General features: G+C 38.4%; 1 protein-coding gene and 1 long non-coding RNA gene across 10 annotated transcripts in view; one reads left to right on the top strand and one right to left on the bottom strand.

Annotated features, from left to right (window-relative positions):
- LINGO2 (leucine rich repeat and Ig domain containing 2) overlaps nt 1-26,950 on the bottom strand; it is a 1,108,249-nt gene that overhangs the window by 765,149 nt on the left and 316,150 nt on the right. The window lies entirely within an intron of this gene.
- Nucleotides 1,588-26,824, top strand: LOC111770198 (uncharacterized). The gene is made up of 5 exons (XR_002803298.2): nt 1,588-1,701; nt 17,404-17,607; nt 20,856-20,985; nt 24,150-24,223; nt 26,699-26,824. It is a non-coding gene; the product is annotated as an uncharacterized lncRNA (long non-coding RNA).

Below are 26,950 nucleotides of genomic sequence, written 5' to 3' on the forward strand. Positions count from 1 at the left end.
AATGCATATTGCCTGGGCATTTTAGAATACTGGATTAAGATAATGCTGGTTTAGGAAGGAGCATGTGTTGTAGAATAGATGGGGAAAACAAGGCCCTGGGTAAGACTGTAGAAGGCCTTTTGTGCCACACTGAGCAAGGCAATTATGGACCTATGAGAGAATTTTCAATAGGAAAGAGAAGAGGGCAAAAATGACATTAGAAACCTTAGGCCATCTGAATACAACATTCTAAATTTCCATTATAGATACTGCAGAAGATGCAACCAATGGCTTAAAAAGCACCATGTCATCCAATCCTATACATTGACATATATCGTGCACCAGTCAAGGTCAGATGGGTGGGAAACAGGTTTCAGTTCCACCAGGAATGGAGTCCACTATATAAATCCATAGCATTGATGACTTAAAAATTGAGGGCAGACAACTTTAAAAATGATTTGCAAAAAACTGGCAAATATAACTGGCAAATATGAACAAGAGAATATAATTGATCTCTCATTCCAGATTCAGTTGAAAATAGCAGTCCTGGGGCCATTGTTATGGCACAGAGTGGGCACAGAAAATTGGAAGTCTACCAGTTTTTACTCCCTGAGAAACAGTAGGGGTCTTAGCTAATAGAGCTGTGAATATTCAATGAAGGCCAATAATCAGTTTGCCACAAAAATAGCAGCCATCACAGCTCTGACAGCTTACAGGCTTGCCAGGAAGGGCACCCCATACCCACGCACATACTTGGTACGGGGTGGAGAAAACACCATCCTTATAAGCAAGCCTTCAAGGGTTGCTGTTTAATGGTTCTGTCACAGGAAGGATTAACAATGCACAGCTTCCTTCTCTGCTGCTTCACAGCTAGTATTTTAATATGCCCAGAATCTCTAAAGAAACTGTTAGTATCTAACTTAAATAGGAGCACGCACGATTTACATGCTTTCTCGTAAAAGATAAATAAATCCCCCAAAAGCATATTGGTTACACAAAGATAGATAGCCCCAGTGTTCACAGTGAGCATCACACCTCGGAGAGGCCTCCAATTACATTTGGTTCTTGTCAGACTCAGACAAAATGTTGGTGCTCCTATGAAAGTCTGCTGAAACTGTGCTTCTTTGTTTCCTGGGACTTCTCACACTTGAGGAGCAGGGAATAAAGGACTGCACAGAAGCTGGGCTGCAAGATCATAAAAAAAAATAAGCAGGGGGAATGGTAATAATGTCCTTCCTGGTGGGATGCCCACCCCAACACAAGCAAGTGATGGAGAAGGTTCTTAGGGATTCACTCTTACAGATCAGGGCAGCTGGCAAAAAGGAGCAGTTGAAAACCCCAACCTTGAGGAGGGATGACTCCAGCTGTAGCTGCTACAGGCCCATCTCAAGGCCACCCTCAGAGAAGAACATTGTGAAAGAGTGCTTGGGAAAGCCTAACATGTTTGCCCTGGAGTCTGGTAACAACAGACCTGGTGCTGGATTCTCAACTGCACATTACTGAATTGGCTACACTTGCTCTGGCAGCTCATAGACAAAGCAGAGAGAGACATGGGTTACAGAGAGTGTGTGGGGTAATGTATTTGTGAAGCAAAGAATAGGAGGGCATTCCGACTTCTGTTCCATGACAACCTCAGTGGTTCCTCCGGTTCTATGCGAAGAGGCAAAGAGGGTAGAGGAAGAAGGAGTTTGGGACTATCCAGGTGACCAATGGCCAATTAAGGTAACAGCCATTACAGGGGTGGACACAGACTGTTGGAGGGCTGGAGGTAGTGCTGCTCCTCTCTCAGGGGGTCCTCACTGACAGGGAGCCGGGGTGAAACTGGACACTATCTTCTCCACAACCAAGTCCACCATCAACAGAGACCATGAGCAACAGACAAAATCTGCCTGGACAGAGTGAGGCCGGAATGACTCACAAGTGGTCAGACCTTTTCTCTTCGTATCTCCCATGGCCCTTGTGCCCTCCAACCACATTGAAGCCAGACTCAGACGAGGGGGAGGGAGAAGTATTTCACAGCCAAACCACACTCAGCCAAACTCAACATCCCCCACCTCAACTCCATGGTGATGACTGGAAGGCAGAGTACAAAAGCAGACAGACCAGACTCTCTCACCTCTCCAAGTTACCCAAAATAAATACCTGACCTGCACCTTGGGGAGGAGGAAATGTTAAACTGGGCACAAGGTGGGAGTTTAACTGTAAAGAAATTGTAATAACTTAAAGTAACCAGAAATACAAGAAATGGAAAAAAAAATGCTAGAGATGACATTGAGTACAGGAAAAAACATGTAAAAACAGACCATGGTTCAAAGTAATAAATGAATAAAAAAATAAACTTTTTATATGAATACCCCACAGCTTTTAAGCTACTCAATAAACCTGTTACTGGGTTAGCCTATTTGATTAACATTACCATATTTAATTCTCATGACAATTATGAGATGAAAATCATATTATACTCAGTTGGTAGAAAAGTAAATTGAGGTTAAGAGAGGTAAGCTTCCCAGAGTTCAGTTACTAAGCTGAGATTTGAAACCAGGTCCCCTTGCTTCTAAAAGACATTCTTTTTCCTCTCAATCATCTTATTTTCCCAGGCTTTCTTGGTCATAGACAGCAGAACTTCAAGTTCAGTAAGACCTTCTGGGTATGTTCCAAATGTAGGCAGTAGAAGGAATTACAAATAAAAGGATATACTATAGCGGCAGCATTATCAACTGTAACAGTGGGCCACTAAATGGAGATCCAGGCGTTTGGCGACTGGGAGATCTAGCAGTAGATAGGAGGTCAATATCTTCAAAGGTGGGAAAAGTAATCTGACAGTGTCTAAAGGGACAAAGGCAATAGAGTCTTGCAAGGAGACTATGATAGACTGCGTTTTCCCAAAGATTATCATAACCATATCTCCAGATATCTAATTCTTCTAGAACTTTGTTATTCCTCCATGAAGAGGTGAAGTCTGTGTGCCCTCTCCTGAACCTGGGTGGGTCTATGTGACTGCTTTGACCAAGAGAGTATGACCCAAGTGGCTCTGAGTTTAGATCAAAAGAATATCATGCACTCTTGGCACACTTGCTTTTGGAATCCACTCACCATGCTGTGAGTAAGCCTAAGCAGCCTTGGAGAGGTTCAAGAAGAGAGAAACTAAAGACCTTGGCCCATAGCCCTGGATTAGCTCCCAAAGATAGAATCAGATTGCCAATCACATGAATGACCCTCTTGAAAGAGGATCTTTCATATGGAAAATGAAGCTTAATATTGTGGAGGAGGAAAAATAATTCTCTATCCCTCTAGGTTCTTCACTGAGAACCCTGTAGGAGAGGGAGAAATTTTCCTCTACTCCTCTAGGTTCTTCTGGCTGGTCTAAGAGTTAAATTGACATGCAACAGAATAATAGGAGAAAACCAAACAAGTTTAATAACCTGTATATATGGAGAACCCCAGGAAAACTGAGTAACTTGCCAAAATGGCTGAAGCCACCACCTTAAACATCATCTTCAGCTAAAGACAAAGGAAGATGTTGGGGGTAGTGGTTTAGGACTTCAAGGGGGCGGAAGGCAATTCACATGGAGATGGAAAAGCAAATGTCTGGTAAACAAATATTTGCTATGACTTGCAGAGACAATGGGACATGGGGAGGACTTTGATCAAATGGGCCTTGCTAGGTTCCTCCCTGTCTACTACACCTAGTTCATACTATACTATAGTTACCTATGGTATTAGCTCCTTCCTGGAACAAGCTGCCTATCTTAAATTCTTTTAGGCAATTAGGGAGAAGTTCAAAGTTTCTTCCTGAGTCTTTTGTTCTTAAAAATAATCAAGCCAAAGAGACACAATTTGGGATAGGAAATTCTGTCCCCATACACTTCCCTGTAATAAAAAGAAAGATTAACAAGAGAAAAATAAACAAAAGTTTAATAACATGTATAACTCCTGCATACATGGGAGATACCCAGGAAAACTGAGTAACTCCCTGAAATGGTCCAAGCCACCAACTTAAATACCATTTCCAACTAAAGACCAAACAAGGTGTTGACGGTGGGAAAGTCAGTTATAGGAAGTTACCAGGAAAAGCACAGTAAACAAGGGTAAGGTTGTTAGGTAGACTTAAGTCTCCACCTTCTCCATTGATGAGTTTCTTGAGATTTAGAGTCATCCCTCTCTTCCTCGTGTAGGAGGGAGACAGCGTTTCAAATGGAGATTTCCCTTATAAATATAAATGTCTCTTACAAAAGAGTAACTTCTACTCAATTTTCAGAACTTTTTTGTGTGTCTGCTGTTTCTTAAAAATAATCAGCCTAAAATAATCCTTATGCAAAGAGGCATATTTTGGTGTGGCAAATCCTGCTCCCCTGAAATGCCTATGAACATTTCTTTGTTTTTTTTAAAAGGCCCTCTGGCATTTATTAGACCATATCTTGTAATTGTTTTCAGCTATGTACACGGACAAGCTTAGACTGAAGTGATAGGTATATGTATTGACTTCATTGTATGATCATTCATTGTTAAGCTATGAAATTAAAACTCCGTATTTAGCACTATTCACAATAGCCAAGACATGGAAATAATCCAAGCGCCCATTGTCCAATGATTGGATAAAGAAGATGTGGTATATATATATACCATGGAATACTACTTAGCCATAAAAAAAGACAAAATCATCCTATTTGCAACGACATGGGAGGATCTGGAGCATAAGACAAAGTGAACTAAGGCAGACTGAGAAAGACAAACACCCTATGATTTCATTCAGATGTGGAATATAAACAAACATATGGACAAAGAAAACAGTTCAGTGGTTACCACGGGGAGCGGGCTGGGGAGGTGGGCACAGGGGGTGAAGGGCAGTACTTGTGTGGTAACAGACAAAAAATATGTACAACTGAAATTTCACAACGATGTAAACTATTATGAACTCTATAAAAAATAAAATAAAACTCTATTTAACTGGAATCAGGAAAAAATAAAACAAAATAAAAACAGCTGACATTACATGGAGCAGAGAGGAGTCATTCTTGAAAAGTCCTACCAAAATGGTAGATTTATACAAAAGGTTAATACTCATTACTCTCTCAAGCCTTTACAGTAAAGGATGGTTTGTTTCACAGTAATAGGGAAGCGATATAGGGATGCAGTCACAGACACTAGACAGCAGGAACAGGACTCTAGACTCTAGGAATATAAGGGAGAACTCATGGTAAGAGCCTACCTTAGAGGACCTGGCTTATGAAACAGAACTTCAGAAGTGAGGAACAAGATGGGCCATCCGTTTCTAGACCTTGGGTGAAAAGAGGAGGCTTAGCCCCAGGAATCAGGAATAAGCCCAATTAGTAGGCTCTTGGTTAGGGCAGGTTTAACAAGTCTGACTTGATGCTCTTGGAGTTAATTGGCCTCAGATGTGGGAATAGGAAGGCCTATCCTGAGGGACAAGAAACCAAGTATGTCATAGTATTGAGTTTTGTATCAGACTATACGCATCATTTCAAGCTTCTAGTGCCAGAATGGCAAATGAGTTTCAACTTTCAGACAACTCTGATTTATTAGTGGTAGTTGCCTAGAGTAATATATTGAGAAGGACTGTGAGGCAGCCTGCAGACTCAGCAGGAAAGACCGAGATGACTGATGAGTGATGTCTTTCACCAGTGCAGAAAAAGCTACGCGACACGCATACCATGCATTTTCTAACCCTGTGTTAAGTGTGACTAATTGCAACATTGTAAATATGGCCCTCATCATAGGACCCAGTAGGAAAACAATGCAAATTACCTTTATGCTTTGTACAGTATCAGATGTTTACCACAAAGTGAAGAACAGATCTACAGTCATAAAATTAGTAGGAATTTGGTAGTCTGAACTAACTTGTACTATGACCTTGAGCAAAGCACTTGATCTCTTCTCTTCTTCTTTAGCACAAGAATATAAAATTTTCATAACAGGGTTGTTGTGAGGGTGAATGACAGAACACAAAAGAATATGCTTTGTGGACCATGAAGGCTATATGCAAATTAATAGTTATTAAGGCTTATTTTCATTATGGCATATTCTTTCTCCATTTTGGCCCAAACCTGTAAGTCTTCTTTGTTCCAACTCTTCCACCCTCTATGCCTAATCCATCACAAGTGCTAATCAATCCTCCATTACGAAACAAAAGTCCTTTCCTTTCTGTTCCCACCAATGCCTCCTCAGTTCCTTTCTTACTACTTAGTACTTATATTATGACACCATCCTCAAAATGGGTGGATTTTGGGGGCCGGCCTGGTAGCACAGTAGTTAAGTGTGGGCATTCCGCTTTGGCAGCCTGGGGGTCGCCGGTTCAGATCCCGGGTGTGGACATGGCACCGCTTGGCACATCATGCTGTGGTAGGCGTCCCACATATAAAGTAGAGGAAGACGGGCACGGATTTTAGCTCAGGGCCAGTCTTCCTCAGTGAAAAGAGAAGGATTGGCAGCAGGTAGCTCAGGGCTAATCTTCCTCAAAAAAAAAAAAAAAAAGGGTGTATTTTTCTTGGCTAAAGTGGCTATTTACAAGTGAGCGAAGCTAGAGGTAGGAAGAAGCATCAGAACCAATGGTGGAGAAGAATCAGTAGACAGACCTAGGAACCAGGAACCAGCCAGAGGAGAACAGAATCAGGGATCTAGTTGGGCTGCTGAAATCTAGAAATAGAGTGGGAATTGGACATCTATTAGTCAGGAATACAGGTAAGCGTCTGGCCAGCAGCAGTCAAATTGCAGGGAGATAAACAGGCAAGAGAAATAGGGCATAAATATCAAGAAGCTTTCTATTAAATCTACAGTGATATCAAGAATTTCCACCTGCCTCCCCAAAAGTTGCCATCCTGAGTTTCCTGATTTCAGTCAGAGCATTTCATTTTTATGTGTTTTTTTAATTGGTATTTCCATATATGCATTCTTTTAAGAAAGGGCAATTTGTTGTTAAAAACTTTGAGAGCCACATCCTATATCAATCTTCCTGCACTGTAAAATAGATCTATTTGCTATTTTCCAAATATTTGGTGCACTTTTCCATCTCTACTTGATTTGCTCTCTCTGCCAGCTGCAGACCCATATGCTAACTCTCTTCTAGCCTCCCATACTGAAATGTTCTCCATGGTTTAAGATCCAGCTTATGCAGCACCAATTCGGAGTTAACACCTGGAAGAACCTCTGTCTCTCCCTCCTTAATAGTGTTTTTAACATCATGCACTTAGCAATTATCACACATCATGTTGCATTTGACAAATGCAGATGCCTGATTTCTTCATCCTGGATCATAAGTTCATTCCCAAAGGGTATCAAGAATGGTTTTCATGCTTTATATTCCTCTTACTAGATTCTACCTATTGTAGGGGCCTCTTAATAGTTTTAAAAAAGTATAGACTGATTGATAACATAATTGGCTTATTAGATATCTTTTTTTTACTATAAGTGGATTCTATTGATTCTAGAATTAAGCAACAAATAGCTAGAAAAAAAAGCAGATTAATTTTTGTCACGCACAGAAAACACCCAGATGCATTCTTTCTTTAATCACAAAGCAAGCATTAGACCTCAAAGAGTATTTTTATAATGCTGTGTGCTGCGTTTAAAGAAATTCGTTTTCAGTACTTGGAGGATTTCAAACCATAATTTTAAAAGCAGCAATTTCCCCATGCACAGAAAATGTCTGTCACCTATTCCCTCTCTTAGACAAAGTTAATCTTTTTGATTTCACAATGCCAAAGGATATTCAAAGACATGTCTTTTTCTAACTTCAACTGAAGAGATATTGTTTCATCCAACTTGTGTAAAAGTTTTAGTTAATTTAATATTAGAAGTCAAGTTAATAAAAGCTGACAGAAATCAGCTCTATCTAATGGTTTATTTGAATATATATTGTGAAATACTGAGCTTCTTAGCAGGTAAATGAGAATAGAAACAACTTAGTTCTCTGGGGAAGAGAAAAGAAAAAGAAAACCCTTTAGTGGTGAAAATCTGTATGGCTTCAGTGGAATTGGGGGAACATTCTTGTCTCTCAAATTATATACCATGGTCTGGAATCATAGTTGGTCAAGAATTAGGTTATCATTACCTCTCTATCCTATATTTCTTTTCTTTTCCTTTTTTTTTTTTTTGTGGTGAGGGAGAGTGGCCCTGAGCTAACACCTGTGCCAATCTTCCTCTATTTTGTATGTGGGATGCTGCCACAGCATGGCTTGATGAACAGTGTGTAGGTCCACACCCAGGATACAAACCTGCAAACCCTGGGCCACCAAAGGGGAGTGCATGAACTTAAGCACTACACCGCCAAACTGGCCCCTCTAGCCTATATTTCTTGATCGACTTGGTGATAACCTCTTGATTTCACGTTTGCCAAAGAAAACTATCCACCCTATGCAAGCTTGAGTATTTGCCTCCCAATCTACTGGCAATGAACATGAAGGAGGGATACACGAACCAGGATGTCTGGTACAACACGTGTGGATCAATATTTAAGAAACGATGAAGATAATAGAAAACCAGAGTACTGGGGAATAAACTCTCTAACAGAAGTGAAAGGTTACAGTCACCCACTGCCTCTTCTGAAACTGTTCAGCTGAGTGGGGAAAGATCTGGGAGGAATTTGTAGAAGTTATTTTGGAACCAATAAAATTATTGTAAATGGTTCCTTCTCTGAGTAAAACTTGAAATATTGCACTGACGGACTTTCATGACATGGATATCCCCTATGTGAATGCCATTCCCTATGATTCCTGCAGCCCAAGAGTCTCAATATTACTTTGCATTATGCCAGGCATTAAGCTGCAGGGCTGAATGGGGGTCTGGTTACCTCAACAGAAACTAACTTTAGGAAGATGGTAGTAATATGTTTAAAAGGCTAGAAGTAAAATGGGCCCTGAACTATCAGAGCAACACACCAACCAATCAGAACAAACACTGGGAGTCAATAACCTGCATGGCCAGACCAGTGTATAATAAGTCTGCCTGTTGGTCACTTAGGAGTGATTTCTTTTTATCGCCTCCAGTGACATCAATATCACCATCATATTAGCTGTTACAGTGAGATCTTTGTATAATAACCAAAGGCTTTTGAAAATTAGAAGAGTATATACCTTTAGCTCTACAGGGAAGAACGAGCCAGTCAGAACTGAAAAGCTATAGGATGCATCCTCTTCCATAGTCAACATTTCTCTGTCCCACTAAGGAAGGCTTCTCCTGTGCACCTGCTGGGAGTTAGATATGAGGATCTGAAGAACTCAAACAGAAATACTGCAAAAAGCACCAGCCTTGGTTCCAAAAGCCTTGGTTTTGTTGATTACGCTCCAGCACAAAGAAAATCTGGTTTGGATTATTGCTGACCGTTCCAGTGATAATAAAGTTGGCCAGATGACCAATTCAATGCTGTAGTAAACATTGGCCTCTGTGTCTAGGGACACAGAAAAAACCCAGCAGGCCAAAAGAGTATCAGGAAGTCAGTCTGAAAGTAAGACAACAAAGTCTGTCACTTTGAATGATGTCCCTTTTTGTTTTCTTTTCATTAGGATTAAAATGGTTGAGGGAAAGACTCAAGACAAGGTCATAAGCAGATGCCTAATATATAATCGGCATAGCTGGAAGAGCTAGAGGTGCAACATGATAACAGGACAATCACGGAAGTCAACTAGGAGGGCTAAGCAAATCTGAGTGCTCCGGCATAGGTTTTCTCCACTGAAGCATTTTTGAAATCCAATTTCAACGTGGCGTGGATGCAGGGTTATTTGTGTGAGGAAATTCATTTAAAACAGCGTCCTGATGTCTGTCCATGATTAAAACGGGCATAAACATTGGTTTTGTGAATAGTCAATTCTAATAACAGAAATTCAATGCTTGTTAAAAAGACTTCATTAAAATAGTAAGAATTAGGGGCACAGCACACAGAAATAACGCTGAGAGAAAGAGGTCAAGGTATTTATCGGAATCAATTCCACAGAACCCGAGAGCGGAAAGAGACTTCAGCTCCTCTACCCAGTCTTTCTGCTAAAGTGGAAATCTCTTCAAGATATTCACGACAGGCAGCTATCTGGGGTCTTAACTGTAACTAGGGATAATGAGCTCATTCATTTTTGATACAGTTCTAAATAATTAGTCCTCTGTATATGGAGCTTAAGCCTGCTTCCGTGACCTCCTATTCACCGTTTCTAGTTGCACCCAATAATTTCACCTATTCTTTAGACTGAGCTATATTCATTTATGTTCATATAATATGTAAACCTTAGGTGAGTTACTTAACCTGTGTCTCAGTTTCCTCATCTTTAAAATGGAGATAATAACAGTACCTATTTCATAAAGTTGTTGGAAAGACTAAATGATCAAATATATGTAAAGTGTTTAGAATAGTATCTGACAAATGACAGGCACTCAGTACATGGTTGTTGAATGATTTAAGGACATTTGACAATTACACAAAGATGAGTGGTAACTAATACGATGGGAAGCATGTTTAGAATCCTGAAAGATTTGATTAAGTTATGACAATCAAACAAAACTCACAAGGTTAAAATTAGCAATGACAAAAAAATTCTGTACCAAAAGAATGCTGAGTTTAAAACATTGGTTTAATTTATAGTGGAAGAAAATAGGGTTTTATGATGCTGGAAAAAGAAAAGACTTAGAGGGGCTGGCCCCATGGCCGAGTGGCTAAGTTCGTGCGCTCCACTGCAGGCGGCCCAGTGTTTCGTTGGTTCGAATCCTGGGCTCAGACATGGCACTGCTCATCAAACCATGCTGAGGCAGCATCCCATATGCCACAACTAGAAGGACCCACAACGAAGAATATACAACTATGTACTGGGGGGCTTTGGGGAGAAAAAGGAAAAAAATAAAATCTTTAAAAAAAAAAAAAGAAAAGAAAAGACTTAGAAAGTTTCTTGACCACAAAACCAGTGTGAGCCAAGAATATGACTTGGCTATTTAAAACTCAAGGCAGAGCAAGAGTAGCATGTCTAAGACATGGGTTATATGTGACAGTATACTACAATATATATATACATTTGGCTATATATATAGATAAGTTGCGCAGAATATGCCACCCCAAAATGTGGCACTTTGACATATGGATTATTCTGAGCCGAAAGCAATCAAGACTCAACAGACTCAGAAAAACTTTTACTCTCCCTTAACTGCCTGAAAGAATTTAGATAGGGGGCTTAGCCCAGACAGAGAGCTGTTATAAGAGAGAACATTTTTTTATCTGAAAGACCTAACTGGATGGCAGGCAAACATCTGATTATCAAACATCTGCTCTTCTTATTTTCCTGGGAATTGCCCTCCTGTCCTTTGAAGCCCCAGGCCCCTATCCTATTCCTTGGCTCAGGATGGCTTATAAGACTCAATTGCTTTACTGCCTAGGGATCTCATATTTTTCTTGGGTTCCTGTACATATGAAATTAGTTTTTGCCTGTTAATCTGTCTTATGTCAATTTAATTATTAGATGAGCCAAAGAACCTAGAAGGGAAGAAGGGAAAACTTTTCCACCCTTATGATAACTCATCTATCTAGATATAGATATAGATATATTTTAGAGTATATGAGTACGTGTAGCCAATGTCTGGAAAAATACCCACAGTCAATGACAATGGTTATCTTGGAGAGTGGGTAGGGTAGGATGACTTGGGGGTTGCGTTTTGTAAACTCCTCAAGAGTATGAAGCTATGAATATATATTATTTTTATAATGATTAAAAACCCAAAGGAAATTCAGTCTAAGTCTGAATTAATGGAAGTAAATGTTATATTCTTATCCATATCTTCTAAATTCTACTTGGCTATGTGTTCTCACCCTTTTTCATGACACTTGGCAGTCTGGTTAAGTATAATTCTTCTCAGAATAACGGCTTTAAAAGGAAAAAATAAAATACAGAGAATTACAAAGGCACTATTTTAAAATTCATTATAAAAATGTTAAAAACATTGTGATATATTCATATATAAATTAGAAGTGTATATAATAATACTAAAAACTAATTTTAAAATAGAGGTGAGCTCATAAAAATTTCAAATATCTATAACAACTGTAATGTGATACGAAATTATCTGTGATTTCTATTCATTACAAAGTCACAATTATTGCTAATCCTACTGCAGTTTGTTGCCTACATTTGTAATTGAAGGAAGTGCTAAATTTTAGTTAGAGATTAGCTTTAATTGGGGGAATCTAAGTTCCCATATGACTCTAGATTGATTAGATACATATACCAAGAATCTGTGACCGAATGAGGTTATCCCATCCTTAGAACATCAGTGAGTCAGAAATAATCTAAAGGAAGACACAGAGTAGAGCAAGGAGTCTGGAAATCATGTCAAATAAGGATGATTGACCTACAAGACAGCCTGATAACAGCCTTCAAGCAACAACACAGAACTCTTGCCGTGAGCCAGGCACAGTTCTCAGCACTGGTCCCTTTACTTGCCTTACATAGGACAGGACTTCTCCCAGGCCCTTTCTGTAATCATCCAGCTTCTTCACAGAAGAAGGGACCTCAGGGACATTATCACTGGAGTGGTTAACCAACTGGGCTTTTCTCTTACTTGATCAATGACTCAATTCAATACAAACTTAGTGAGTTCCTAGTCTGCATATGAATGGGAGTAGGGGCTGTCAAGGACAACAAGAGGAGAAAGAGAGAGAAACACAGAAAGAAAGAGAGTATATAAAAGATATTTGGCTTTTGCTTACCATTCAGGAGATTGCATTTGGTGGATGGGAAAGGAAAGGCAGAGTGTTTGATTTATCAATAATGATTTACTTGTACACTGCCTTTTTACAGAGAGGTAAAATTAAGGAGGTAAAAAAAGCAATTGTATATACACTTTGGCCATAACAGGCATAATATAAATGCCATAATCATTAAGAACATCCATTCAGAACCAATTCTAGTGAAACACTGTCTGACACCAGGATACATTATTAGAAATCAGAACTCCTCGGTAAAATCCAGGACAAAAATCCCCATTACTATAATAGAGATAAAAACAGAGTGCGCAAACCCACAAATGAGGAAATGACAAATTTGGCCTGGAATAGATGAGAGAAGGGGACATCTCACTAGGCCTTGAGGGATGAGTAACATTTCAACAAATGAACATGAAGGGAAATGCTTGCCTCTTGGGCTAAAGGAAGACTGGGCGGGGAGTTGTGAATGTTCATTCCAGGAATGAAGACAGTCTGATAGAGCTGGAGCCATGAATGAGTGGGCTGGGGGCAAGCAGGGAGAATAATATAGGATACAGCTGTAAAAATTGATTGGCAGCACATCGTGGATGACTTGCTATCACCTGCTAAGAAGTGTGGGTTTTATCTTTAGAGCAAATGAGATTCAAAGTTAAGAAGGCTTTGAACAGAAGAATTGAAATGAACAGATCTGTTTTATGAAGAGAACCCTGGTCACTCAATGAAACACAAGGTAGACAGACATAAAGATCAGGAGGAAAATCTGTTAAGAAGCTAAGATGACAGTCCAGGTTAACTCCCCTCAAAGAGAAGATAGTTCAGCAATAGCTCTGGTTGGATTTTTAATGGATTTATAATTTATAACTCTATATGATCTTGAGATTTTAAATCTTCTTTCTTATTCCCCACCACAACCACTGCGATTACAGACAGCTCCTCTTGCCCCTATACACATGCACATGCACACTCACATGCTGCAAACGTGTGCACACAGCACACACACACATTCACACAATATGAAGAATATGACCATTCCCCATAACACTGGGCTAACTTGAGAAGAGCAGGAGGTTGGGACACCAGTGGAGCTTTCAGCAGTAAAGGAAGCAAAGTTCCTTCCTCCTCAAGAAAGGGAAAGTGCCAGGTTATTTTAGTAATAAATTAACATTAATAATAAGTTAATATCAATAAAGGAGTCTGCAAACTACATAATTCAGATGTGTCCTATAACCCATTAAGAAAATAAAAGAAATTAGCACTGAACTGGCCATTTTTAGTGATTTAACTTACCCCAATCATAAGCATGTGTGCTTGATATATTCACTTACTTGTGTTAATTATCAATTTCCTACTTCCATACATATGAAGTGAGCTTTCAGGGAATTTTAATTTTCCTCAGAAAAATAAAAGAAATATGCAAAAATTATTCTTACATAGGAAAACAGAGATGGAGAAATAACAAACTCATCAGACAAATTTTCATGGACAGAAGGAATGTCACATGGTTCCAGGCACACTCATGCAAGGGTTCCAGTAACCAATGCTCCCAACAACCTTTTATCATCTTTATTTTCTTTCTTTTTATTTTATTTTCAACTTTTATTATTTTGGAGCAAAAATCAATAGTATATGGAAGGTGAGTAATTTGCTGAGTAGCTAGTAGTAGTAGTGACTAGATTTAAGTCTGGGTCTGTCAGAAATATTCATTGGGAGCTTAAATTGAAATTTAGAGGGAAGTGATAAATAGATTGGTATAGCGGAGGTAGGAGATGATTAGACCAAGAATGATAAGAGAAGTAGCAGAAATTGGTAAAGCAATTACAGGTGAAGAACCAGACGAATGGAAGAGGATGAAAAAATGACTGAATGAGGACAAAAAAGAAAAAAGAAAGCTGCTATACTATATCAATACTATAAATTGGAGTCACGTTATCCTTCACCCAGTTATTACACGACCCAGACGCATTCCTAGGAACATTTCTGCTTCTTCTATAGTATAATCAAATAGCGACAGTAACTTCAGCCTTAATGTAAACTTTAATTTTACATTTATTATTTCACTCTTCTATTCTACATAAATTGGTAAAGAATTTTTAAACAAATTTTGGAGAACCAGACTTGAAAGGAGCATACAAAAGCAAAGGGAGATCTCATGATATTTTCTTTCTGATTTGGTTTATTCCATGTACATGCTTTTAATTTTTTTCTCAAGTTTAATTTCAGAGCTCTTTGACTTGTTCATGTTAAGTAAAAACCTTTTAGTTAATTTAAATTTGCTTTTCAGGGAATTATTTTCAATTTAGTGGTAAATTTCTATCAATAAAGAAAAGCAGTTGGAGTTGTCAAAGTGTTCAAAGGAAACTCATTCTTATTAGCATTTCCTTTCATACTTATCTGATATAATGAAAACAAATGCATTGTTTCTCACACTTAATACTTCATTGCTAATGACATTTTTCTTTACCTATGCAGCCTTTTATAACTTTTTATAAATATCTCATATGACTTGTTCAAATCATATTTCTTATTGAAACTTAAAGACAAAAGAAATGTCATATGGAACTTAGACCAATGGTTCAACTTACTTCAGTAAATCTGGAGCTGATAAAGAGAGTACGTTATTTTATGAAGCATATATTTTGTCTTATCTGCTCTATAGAACCGTAAAACTTCTCTGATCTTTCATAGTTGGGTGTCTTAAGATGATATGAACATCCTACACACACACACACACACACACACACACACACACAAGAATTTTCCAGAAAATAAGCCACTGGCTCACACTGCTCCACAAAAAGATAATTTTAGTCACTTCCCACATAATTATTAAAATGAAAAAAATAAAAATTTCCACGTGGGAGTACTGATCCAGCCACGCTCTTCCTGTATTCCTCCACGTTCTTCCTCCCCAGTTAACCCAGAGAACTTTAGTCCAAATGGCACCACCTGAGTCAGGCTTTCACTGTATTCTACTCAAGAGAGATTACTCATTCCGTTAGCACTTGACTCAAGTTTTGGTTAGAGTACCTATTACGTTTTATTCTGGTTATCTGTTTACAGGGCTGTCCAGTCTATCTCTTATACTACTGGCTCACAGGGGGAGCCCATCTTTTGATGCCAAAGAGAACAAACCAGCTCTGGATGGGCTAATCCTTAAGTGTGAACAGCTTTTTCACATCCATAAGCAAAGACAACTTAATATATTTCATATTTATAAGTAAATCTGTTGGGAACCCAAACCTCTTCCCCCAGAGCAGAAGTGGGATGTTAATAGTAGAGTTCCACTCTGGACTGTAATCGTAAGCCTGTTCTACCAAATCTTACATGCGAATACAGGCACGTGCCATAGGGAGTTCTTCAATACAGTGAGCCCCTTATTTTCTACCATATATCACCATCCTTTGCACATGGGTTCCTTATCCTAGAATCAGAGATCTGACTACGATTCCAAAAACCTTCCTTCAAGTTCCTTTTAGAAGCTCATATGTACAGAAGCCTAAATCCGAGAGATAGAGAAGAAAACTGAGATATCAAAGCAGTATTTCTATCTGAATATTGCTGAATTCTCCACTTTCAAAGAAAAGGCTTCATATTCTTTGCCACAATCAACGCACAAGTGTAACCTTACAAAATCTCTCAGCAATGCTGAGCAGTCACAGCCTCTATTACCCTTCCATGATTTTCCTTGTTCATTGCTTTATCTCCAGTACCTGATAAAGTCTCAAATAAATAAAAATATGCTCACTAAATATTTTTTGAATGAATGAAGTAACGCATAGCAGAGCAGGGATAGAAGTTCTGCAGTGAAGACTCAAGCAAGATAAGGGAAAGTACATCTGGCCCTTGGACTTGCTGTCCGCGAGGTGGTGGTGAGAACAGGCAGGAGGCAGCACTGGCCAGAAAAGAGTTGTCATTTCTGGAGTCATGAACTCAGAAAGGCATTGAACATTTGGACAGAGAACTAGATTCACGAAATGAACAATTCTTGGCATATATATCTGCCCCAAAGCAAGAAGAATTTACAGGAATCTTACTAAAACTTGGAGGAGGGGCTCTTCTGTAAAGTTTCTTCTGAGCAAGAGATATTAAGTGGAAATTGATAATAGATACTACGCATAACATTAACATGTTGTCTTTCCTATTGTAACATGCTTATTACTTAATTTTATCAGACATAGAAATATCGATGGGGCCTCCACGGGGTCACTTAATCCAGCTATCCTGCTTTTCCAGAGTCAACAAGTTAGTCAAATTAAATATTCCTACCAAGAAGGACTTTAGAAACCTGTTTGTATGACTAAGGAGGGACAGTGAACAGTTATTTTAAATCCTACTGGTTTTTACGTAACATATGTATTTACCTTATTAACATCTTAATTTCTATGGAAAAGGAATTGAGAGTTATATGTCCAACTAAATATACAAGGCCCATTTTTATCTGTCCAGCTTGCTAACATTATCTGTTCTGGACAAAATATTCTCTTTTCTTAGCTGTTCCCAACCCTCCTTTCCCACTCCTTTCTTACCTGCTAAAATCCTGCTAATACTTTAAGGCCCAACTAAAATGTTATCTACTCCTATGGAGACTGTCTAACTTAGAAGAGTCAGATGTCCTGCCATATGCAATCTTCACCAAGTCACACTCTCTGCTTTACATCCCTTACAACTCTTTTCCTTCTCGGCTCATGATCCTTTTGATGGCAGGGAGCAACTCTTTTCCATTTTTGTCTTTCCAGAACCTGAATATAGCAGATGCTCAATTAATATTGAATGAATAAGTCGTTGAAGGAGTGAATGAACAGGTACCCCGAATGAAGATGTCTTCTACTCTCACACTGGTCCATGGAAGGAAGAATCAATATCCTGAAGTGAATGAGAAATTAACAATTTGAGAACAAAAACAAAGATTCTTCATTACCAGTCCTGGCATGTGGTAAGAGGTTAGTACATGTCAATTCTCAGATAATCTAAATCCTCTTAATTTAGCTTCATATTTAGTAACAACTGTAACAAATATTTTCTCGCTCATATCATTATTTTAGGATATACTCCTACTTGATAAAAACAGATACAATTAGGATAAAATATTTATCTTTTAAGTGAATGGACTCTCCTAACACACAGCAGTCCCATTTGATATTCAGAAAAAGCCATTTCTTGAATAGTACTCTAACACTGGGGAAGTTTGTGCAATTCTATAGTTTAGTCCCAAAAGACCAGATCTCTTTTACAGGCCAAAATTATCCTTTGACAGAAAAGTGTGCTTTCAACAGTTGTGTGTGTTAGTAGATGTTTTTGAACTATAAGATCAGGCTTCATAAATATATCTCTCTGTTCTTTTTTATGCTGTGTTTATTCTGTTTGTTCAAGCCAAGAGCTAGGACATAAAAGGATGCTTTCTTGAGAGACTGAATATTAGAAAGTCATGCATCTAAGTGCACAGAACATTCAGTCTGCCAAGCACAGAATCAAATATCTGAAAATATAGTTTGATTTCTTGGTTAATAACATTGCACAGTTGCCAGCCTACCCTTCCTGAACAGAACTAGCTCCCTAAACAGAGCACAGGAACTATGAGAAATATTGTTGGGATAATGGGGTATGTCCAGTGGTACAGTGCCAAACTAGCCTCCAGGCTGAGAATCAAGTTTGGAGACAGACAGTGAAGGCTACATCCTTTCGTCCTATGAAACATTTTCCTTCAGTCGTAAAATACTAGAGAAGGATGATAACTAAAATCTGAGGCTGTAAATTTCTATAAACCCTGTGTATGAAGGAGAGGGAAGTGAGAATCAGGAGGTGACATTTCCAGAAAAGTTATCTAGATTTAAATTTAAATGTACTAGAATTTCTCATAAAGGCAATTCAAGGTTGAGAGAGGAACAAAGAAACAAAGCTCTATAAAACTACTGATCTTCAGAAGAGAGAAAGCAAAGTGAGAATAGGAGACAAAAAGGTTTGAGAATCATCAACTACCTGAAGCCAGAGCATTTGTATGTGGTCTAGATGGGGATTCACAAAGTCCAAATTAGTTTCATAATTATACTAAAACATTATTTGCCTTTTCATACCCATTCTGTCATAAACATACAGTGATGTTTTCCAAAATCTACATGGCATGTGATGTCACAACAGATTGAATGCAGAAGCAGAGATGAGAATCCAACTGCCTTCTATTAGGTCAGACACTAAAGAGATTGTCAAAAATATAAAACAGCACCATTCTTTTCATTACTTTTTTCTGGCCTTAGAAAACAAGTATAGTTGTTTTTACCAAATATGTTATTTAACATGATTATTTACTAGTTTTATTTTATTTTTTTATTACTAGTTGTATTTTAAATGTCAGTGCACATTTCCAGTATTTCTCAGTTTTTATTTTGAATATGGTAAATATTGATATATATTATCCATATAAACAAAAGCTCTGGGGGATCCTCAATACTTTCTAACATTCAAAGAGGTCTCAAGACCAAAAGTTTGAGAACTACTGGTTTATGCAATCTCCCCAATCTCAGCAAATGTCTTTATTATTCTCCCAGTTGCTCAAGCTAAGAATCTTGACCTGCTGGCTTCTTCCTATCTCTGCTCCATCACCATAACTTGAGATCCCATCCTCTCTGACGAGGCAAGAGCACCTTGGCTGCATCCTTGCTTCTACTCCTGACTCTCTCCAGTCCCTTCTTCAATTCATCAAGGTCATTTTATCCAACAGATGCCACAGCCTCAGTGTCCAGATCCTGGGAACTTTTCAAGGCTATGACACAATGTTTGGTACTTACGAAAAATAATCATTGACTCCAAACATTTTTTTTAATATACAAAACAAAAATTAATTCATATTTATTTTAAAATCTAAAGATTGCCATATCAACTAGTCAACACAATTAAGTTAGTTATAAAAAAGTTACATTACATTAGGAACATGGGTGCAGTTTAACATGCACCCTAAGAATAGGATAAGGTCTCTAAAAGGGAGAGTAATTTGGTTCATGCCCACCTCTCCACTTTCATCTTGTTTATTTTCCCACCTGCTATGATATAACAACACTTTTGGGGTTACTGCAATTAGAACATGACAAGCTCCTTTCACCTCTGAGTTCGGGCACATGCAGTTCCTTGAGTCTGAAATATTCTCCAAACTATATTCCAAGTGAATTATTTCTCATGTCTCAGAAATTGTTTTTGTTTTTCAGAAAGGCTTTCCTTAGCCTTTCTATTAAAAAATAGATAAGTATTACGTCCCTAAGTTACTCTAACACTCCCAAATGTCTACTCTTTCACAGCACTACTTATCACGATCTTGTAATTATTTCATTTACCTATAGTTTGATTGATTATTATCTACATCTTCCAACAAAATTTAAGTTATCTTAGGGCAGAAATTAGGGATGAAAGATATGTACGTGTGGTATGAGAGGGAGGGGGATAGAAGTGTTTGACACCTAGTTCATGGCTGGACTAATAATAGAAGCTCTAAAACTATCTAAAAGGTAGATGAATAAAATATTGACTCCCCATTTAATAGTTATGTCCCCTTAATATTCAATGTTTCTGGGCCCCAAATTTCCTTATCTGTAAAACTAGGAAAATATTAGCTACCTTCTACACATTTATCCATTCATCCCACACAGATTGGTGGAGAATATACAATATTCAAGCCATTGTTCTAGACACTGAGAATTTAGTGAACAAAACAGACAAAAAATCCGTCTCCTCAGGGAGCCTACATTTTAGTGGGGGAAACAGAAAATAAACAAGTAAAGTGTATAATAATAAAAAAGTGGCAAGGGCTATGGGAAAAAACAAAGCAGAATAAAAGGATCAGGAAAGCCAGGAGTGGGTGTGTAGGGGATGCAATTTTAAATAGGGTGATTAGAAAAGGTGAAAGGTAACATTTAAGCAAAGACCAAATGGGCATTAGAGTGATGGGCATTGGATGAGTACAAAGGTAAAGTGCATGGCCAGAGGTAGCCACTCAACAAACAGTTATTATTTTTGCTAAGTGCACTACCTGGAAAAGAACCAAGGGCACAACCCAAGTTGCTTCAGACCTGAGAAAAAAACCTTCCTCATTGAGATAGTCCATTTCAAAAATGAGGCTTTGGGTGGTAGGGCATTCTTTTGAATCAGGAGTCTTGTGGCTGAATTATCCTAAAAGCATTTCCCACTTCCCATGCTGCTCTAGGATTCTGATTCTTGTAAGCCCTCCTTGGATGGACATACAACGAAACTTGACCAGGCTGTGTCAAGGAATTCTCCAATTTCCTGGGAAGAGGATGGTGCTTAGGACCCACAGTCAGCCTGACAATAAGAAGGTACTCTATTCCTGCCAACTCTCCAGGATTGAAAGGCTGTCCCTGTCCCCCGAGTTGGAATAGATTAATAACAACAACTGCAATAAAAATGGCTACATATTTTGAACAGCTGTACCATTTATTTCTCACAACAGCTCTGAGATATGTACTATCATTACCCCAGCTTTCACACCAGGAAGCTGAGTCTCAGAAACTTAAGTGGGCAAGCATTAAGTGGCTGATGAGGTGTCTCTGCCTCCAAACACTGTGCCACAAGACTTCTCTATTATTTTACTTTCCTAAACACCTATTAAGGAGGAGAAGAAAAACCTCACTGATATAACTTTTGGAAATGAGTCGAGATTTCCTCATCTTCTCTAGGACGGAGCAAAGCAATGATATCTTTGAGTGAAGGGGAAATAAGGTATAGCTTATACAGAGATGGGTGTCCTAAAGTACCCACAGAACACAAGTTCATTGGTCATTGTAAACAACTTCTGTAGCATGCCAGGAATACTGATGGACAGAAAAGTTACGAATAATTCCTTTGGAATAGCTACATGCCTTCAGATCCTCTGCTGGTTCATCAAGTGGCATCCCGTGAGATATTCTCCCCCTCCAAATTAACTCAAATGTTCACACGCTTACTTGTGGTCCCCTTAGTTGTGAACTGTCTCTGGGCCTAAATAAACCTACATATGAAATTCTGAACTCTCCTGGAACAACGATCCCATCTCTGAAGATATTTGATTTATGTCTGTAAAGTTACTCCAGGATGAGATAAGGAATAATTACAGAAAAGAGTCTGTTATTGACTCTTGGCTGTTTTTGAAGTTATTTTTCTCAGAAATGTGACAATTATAAGACAGAAATTAATATTTTACTATGTTCCTAGTGAGACATAATGACTGCTTTTTCAAAAGGAAATGATAAATGCTAGTATGAAACTGAACTATGACAACTAATGACAGCAGGGAGACAAATTCTGATTAAAGCTATTGTACTGTAGCTCCTCCAAATCCGATGAATATCTTTAGAAATTAAAATATATGCTGCACCTTAAAATAAGAAAGCAGTCAGTAAATTCTCCACGAACATTCAAAGTTCAAGAAATAATACTACCTTGAATTATCATAAATAGTACAATTTGATCTTTACGATCTATGAAAATGCCATTCACACAGTTCAATCTGAAAATAAAGCTTGCATTTTTAAAGTGTATTATTTCCAATTATTCTGACTTTAATACGTATGGGTTTCTATAAGTTAAAAAAACATCATTCACTATCCTGTCCTGTACTTGCACAAAACTTTAATGACCACATGACTCCCAGGACACAGAAATAGATAAATACATCAGACTGAAAATAATGGCAAAGAGATAGAAAGGAAAAAATAAAAAGAGATAAGGGAAGAGAGGGAATGAGAAAGGGAGAAGAGAGACATATGGAAAAATTGACAAGAGAGAGAGAAAACAAAGAGAGAGAATACAGTGAATGAAAGAGAGACCTAGAAAGAGAGAGAGAGCAAAGGAGAGGAAGGAGCAGAAGGAGATAGAAGAGAAGGAGGAAGAGAGAGAGAGAAGGAGAGAGGAGGAGAGTAGAGGAGGGGAGAGAAGCTCAAAGGAGAGGAGAGGAAGGGAGAAAAGGGGACGGGAGAGGAGAAAAAAGAAGGGGAGAGGAGAGGAGGGGGGGAGAGGAGGAAAGAGGAGGGGACAGCAGAGGAGAGGAAGAGACAGGAGGGGAGAGCAGAGGAGAAGAGAAGGAGAATGGATCTCTCTGCTGTGAAAAGTATCTCTTTCTGAGCATATGCTGAACCATAAAAGTTTACCAGCTGTCTGATCAACACCCACCTCAGAGGAAAGCACCATTCTTGAATTGAGGCAGATTTCCAGGATAGTGATGTTATTGGTTGTTTTTTGCTTATGTTCTGTTTCGTACTGTTTCACTAAGCTTAGTTATAAAGGAAAGCATAAGATAGTGGAATTAGAAAGATCTCTGTTCAAAATATTGGCTCTACTTCTTACTGACTACATTAATTAGAGCAAATAACGTAACTTCTCTGAGTCTTACTCTCCTCTTCTTTAAAATGGAGTTAATTATATCATCTGCCTTGCATGGCTTTTGATAAAGTATCAATAAATACTATGTACATGTAGCTATATTAATATAAATACCCCAGATTTAAAATAAGTTATTTCTGCCTAAAGAAAAAGACAGAAGGAAATAATCCACGATGGGAACAGGGGTAGTGTTCGGATACTGGTTTTGGAGAATCTCTTTTTTTTTATTGAGATTCTGATAGTTTACAACATTGTGAAATTTCAGTTGTACGTTATTATTAGTCAGTCATCTTATAGGTGCGCCCATTCACCCTTTGTGTCCACCCCACCCCCAAGTTTATATTACTAGCATAATGGAAATGCATGCATTTATAAAATGTTTAATTTGAGTATCCAATACTGTACATTATTTGTGATATTTAAAAGGTAAAGTCACAGAACATTGTTTTTTTTTGTAAAGATTGGCACCTGGGCTAACAATTGTTGCCAATCTTTTTTTTCTTTTTTCCTGCTTTATCTCCCCAAACCCCACCTGTACACAGTTGTATATCTTAGTTGCAGGTCCTTCTAGTTGTGGGATGTGGGACACCGCCTCAACGTGGCCTGATGAGCAGTGCCACGTCTGCGCCCAGGATCCGAACCCTGGGCTGCTGCAGCGGAGCACGCGAACTTAACCACTCAGCCACGGAGCCGGCCCACATTGTTCTTTTCATGTTCTATCATGAATTGATCTTTTTAAATCACTGCCCATCCCTGCTGTCTGATGGAAACACTTTAAAATGATCCAGGAAAGTACAGCTCTTAATCTACACTTTCCAGTGCCAAAATTTCTGTTTGGGCACAAAATATCTACCATCTAGTTATGTGCATTCTTAGAAAGAAATAAAGTGGACTCTCAGCATTATAGATTTAACATTCATAGCTTACGTTACAGAAGTGACCCCAAAGTTCCAGGACATGAAGTCAGTTTGTTGTTCTGCTGAGACATGGCTTATTATTACAAGCACTTCAAGGCTGGTGTGAAGAATGAACCACGGAGTTAGGGAGAGAGCCTAGCTGAGGCACGAGAAGACACATCTCAACCCAGTTTTATTGTTCTCTCTTTTATTTATTCATCTTATAGAGGAAATCATATGCCAAACAGGTACTCATGAATCCGAGGATCGACAAGTTCCCTGGAGGGACCACTAACAAATGGTGAGAGCTTATTGTACACCAAAAAGTTATGAATATTTGAAATCCCTTGCCTCAAACAGGTCAGACCAACACATTACACTTCTTTAATGTACTCTTTGGGTACTGAGTGTAACCCTTTATGGTAGGAAAAAATGTAAGTCTCATGGAAAAGATGTACCCGGTACTGTGATGTGTCCAGATGCTCTCTGAATTCCTCTGAATTGGGGGGGTACAAGTATAGCCATTGTTGTAATATATTACTGAACATTTTTTGGCATGAAAGATTCATTTTTTACCTAATAAAATCTCTGAATACACTGTGAAAGTAATGAAATAATAAGTTCTTAGCATCCAGATTTCCTTTGGGATTAAAGTGAGAATAAAATAAGAATTGCCTTTCATTAAATTTTCTTATTATGTCTTATGAAAATTAATTACCCCTTGAACAGACCCGATGTAAAACAGTTATACATTGTATGTCTCCCATTTCCAGCATAGCATCTTTTCAAAAAATTAATTATAGCCAATAGTTTCAATTCAAAGGGGAATAATTAAAAGCAGTGTGGGGGAGTGAAGAGATAATGATGTCATTTTAAAATTAATTGAAGCATTTAAAAATTAACTGGCCTTTCCTAAAGTTTAATTTCTGTTAAAATTTAATAGTTTATATACATACATGAGTATTCAACATTTATATTAAATCTGATTTTGAATGTTATAGTCTGAGAAATAATAGTTTAATAGTTAATTTCTCTTATTTAAAAAAATCCTTCAATTTGTGTAAGACAAAATGAAATGTCTTAGATAAGAAATTTCTTTAAACTGAAAACAGTAGCTTGAATGTCACTGTCTGCTAAGTTTTGTCTATGTATGGGATCTTACGAAGGTCAGAGACAATATCCTTTGGTGTTCTTTAATTAAATTAGCCCACTACAAGTATGGCATCTTTCTGATGACCTTTAGAGTTACAACGACAAAATTCCAGAAAATAATGCTGCTTCAGACACTCACACACATATCGCCAACCTCAGAAATCATGGCCCTGGTCATGAGTCTAGTTCTACCCATCACAGGACATAGGCAGAAGGCTCACTGTATATTTCCCTTTGTCATCCCAGTAAAGATGCTCCCAGGGATGAATGTGTACAGGTAACGAGTGGCAGTTTCCAGACTGGTGTAAGTGAATCGAAGGATCTAGCCCAGGTCTCACGCATTTTTCCACTGTAGTCAATAGGCCTGATTCTTGTCCACTCAAAAACATCTTATTTAAGCTTCAGTGATATACTTCCACCATGTTTGAGCCAGTCACACCCAAAATGGGACAGAGGAGGCCAAGTAGAGATTAATTTACCTAGAATGTTTTTCCACGAATCTAATTCTGCTCTGGAGCCATCACTCCTGAGAGTACTGAATTTATTGCAGTTTCTGGGAATTTTCCTTTTCTGAAAGAATAAAAAATATTAGGTAGAAGTAAGAGTTAACTGGAAAATGACCAATGCACCTACTGGATAACACTGTAGCTAAAGACATAGACACGCAAATAAGTCAGCCTTGGTCATTTCATTCATCATCACTGTAACCACCAGGGGGCCCCCGGCTTTGCTTCCACCTTTACTCTGATTCCCTGTTCTTTTCCAGAATTTGCTCAGCTCCTGACCTCACAGTTTTCATTACCATCTCTGGGCCCAATATGTTCCTTACACTGCATTTGACTTCTCTGTTTTTATACTATTAATATGAGGGGCATTAGTCAGTTTTTGTTAGAATATGTTGCAGTAACAATGAAAACAGTTCTCAATGGCTTATGAAATCAAGGTTATTTCTCACTCACATCATATATTGAATATTGATTAGCTGTGGCCTGCTCCTCATATAGTCTGGAATCCAAGCTGAAGCAAAAACAAAAACAATTCTATCTTATACACTGCTGTTCCCATGGCAGAGGGAAAAAAAAGCAACGTCAGACCCATGTGAAGGCTCTTAAAGCTTGTTCCCAGAAGTGGCAGTATCAGGCCACATATATTTCAGCAGCCAGAGCAAGTGACATGGCTAAACTGAATGTCAAGTGGATGAGGAAGTATAATCCTCTCGCACAGAGGAGTGGAGGGGTGGTGAACGAGGATGCAATTCACTACAGATGTGGCCGCTGTGCTCAACAACTCTGACTCACCTCTGGCCCCCAGGACTCCAATCCCAGGCTTACATACCTTGGTAGGCTGATAAGGAAACAGATCCCGTTATTGTCAATATGAAACCAGCACGGTTTAAGAAGAAAATCATGAAGTTGAAGGCAGCCCTGACTTCCATAGAAATATGCTTTGACTTGACCCTTTTTTTTTTTTTTCAGTTCAGTCAACCTTATATGTCAGGTGTTTTACAGGAATCACAGGGTCTAATTTATGGTGCATCATTTCATCTGAGATACATGTGAGACTCATGGGCAGTTATGTCAGCTCCCATCGATCTGTTATGATCCTGTCTTTTCTTCCTTCCCAGCTTCTCATCCCCATGGAGCCTCTCCAAGCCCACAGCTCCATCTGAAGTGATTTTCTGCTCTGGAAGAAACTCCCAAGAGTCATATGTCAAGACCAGAAAATAAAATAAAATTAAATTAAATTAAAATGGGTCCATTGTGCATTATTGCTCATCCTTTCAACTTCTAAATCCAGTAACTGAATATTTATATATCCATATACAATTATTGCCTAAACCTATATATTTGTTTTATTCCATGTAGATTTTAAGGGC

This window comes from Equus caballus, chromosome 23, assembly GCF_041296265.1.
Source record: "Equus caballus isolate H_3958 breed thoroughbred chromosome 23, TB-T2T, whole genome shotgun sequence".
Classification (NCBI taxonomy): domain Eukaryota; kingdom Metazoa; phylum Chordata; class Mammalia; order Perissodactyla; family Equidae; genus Equus; species Equus caballus.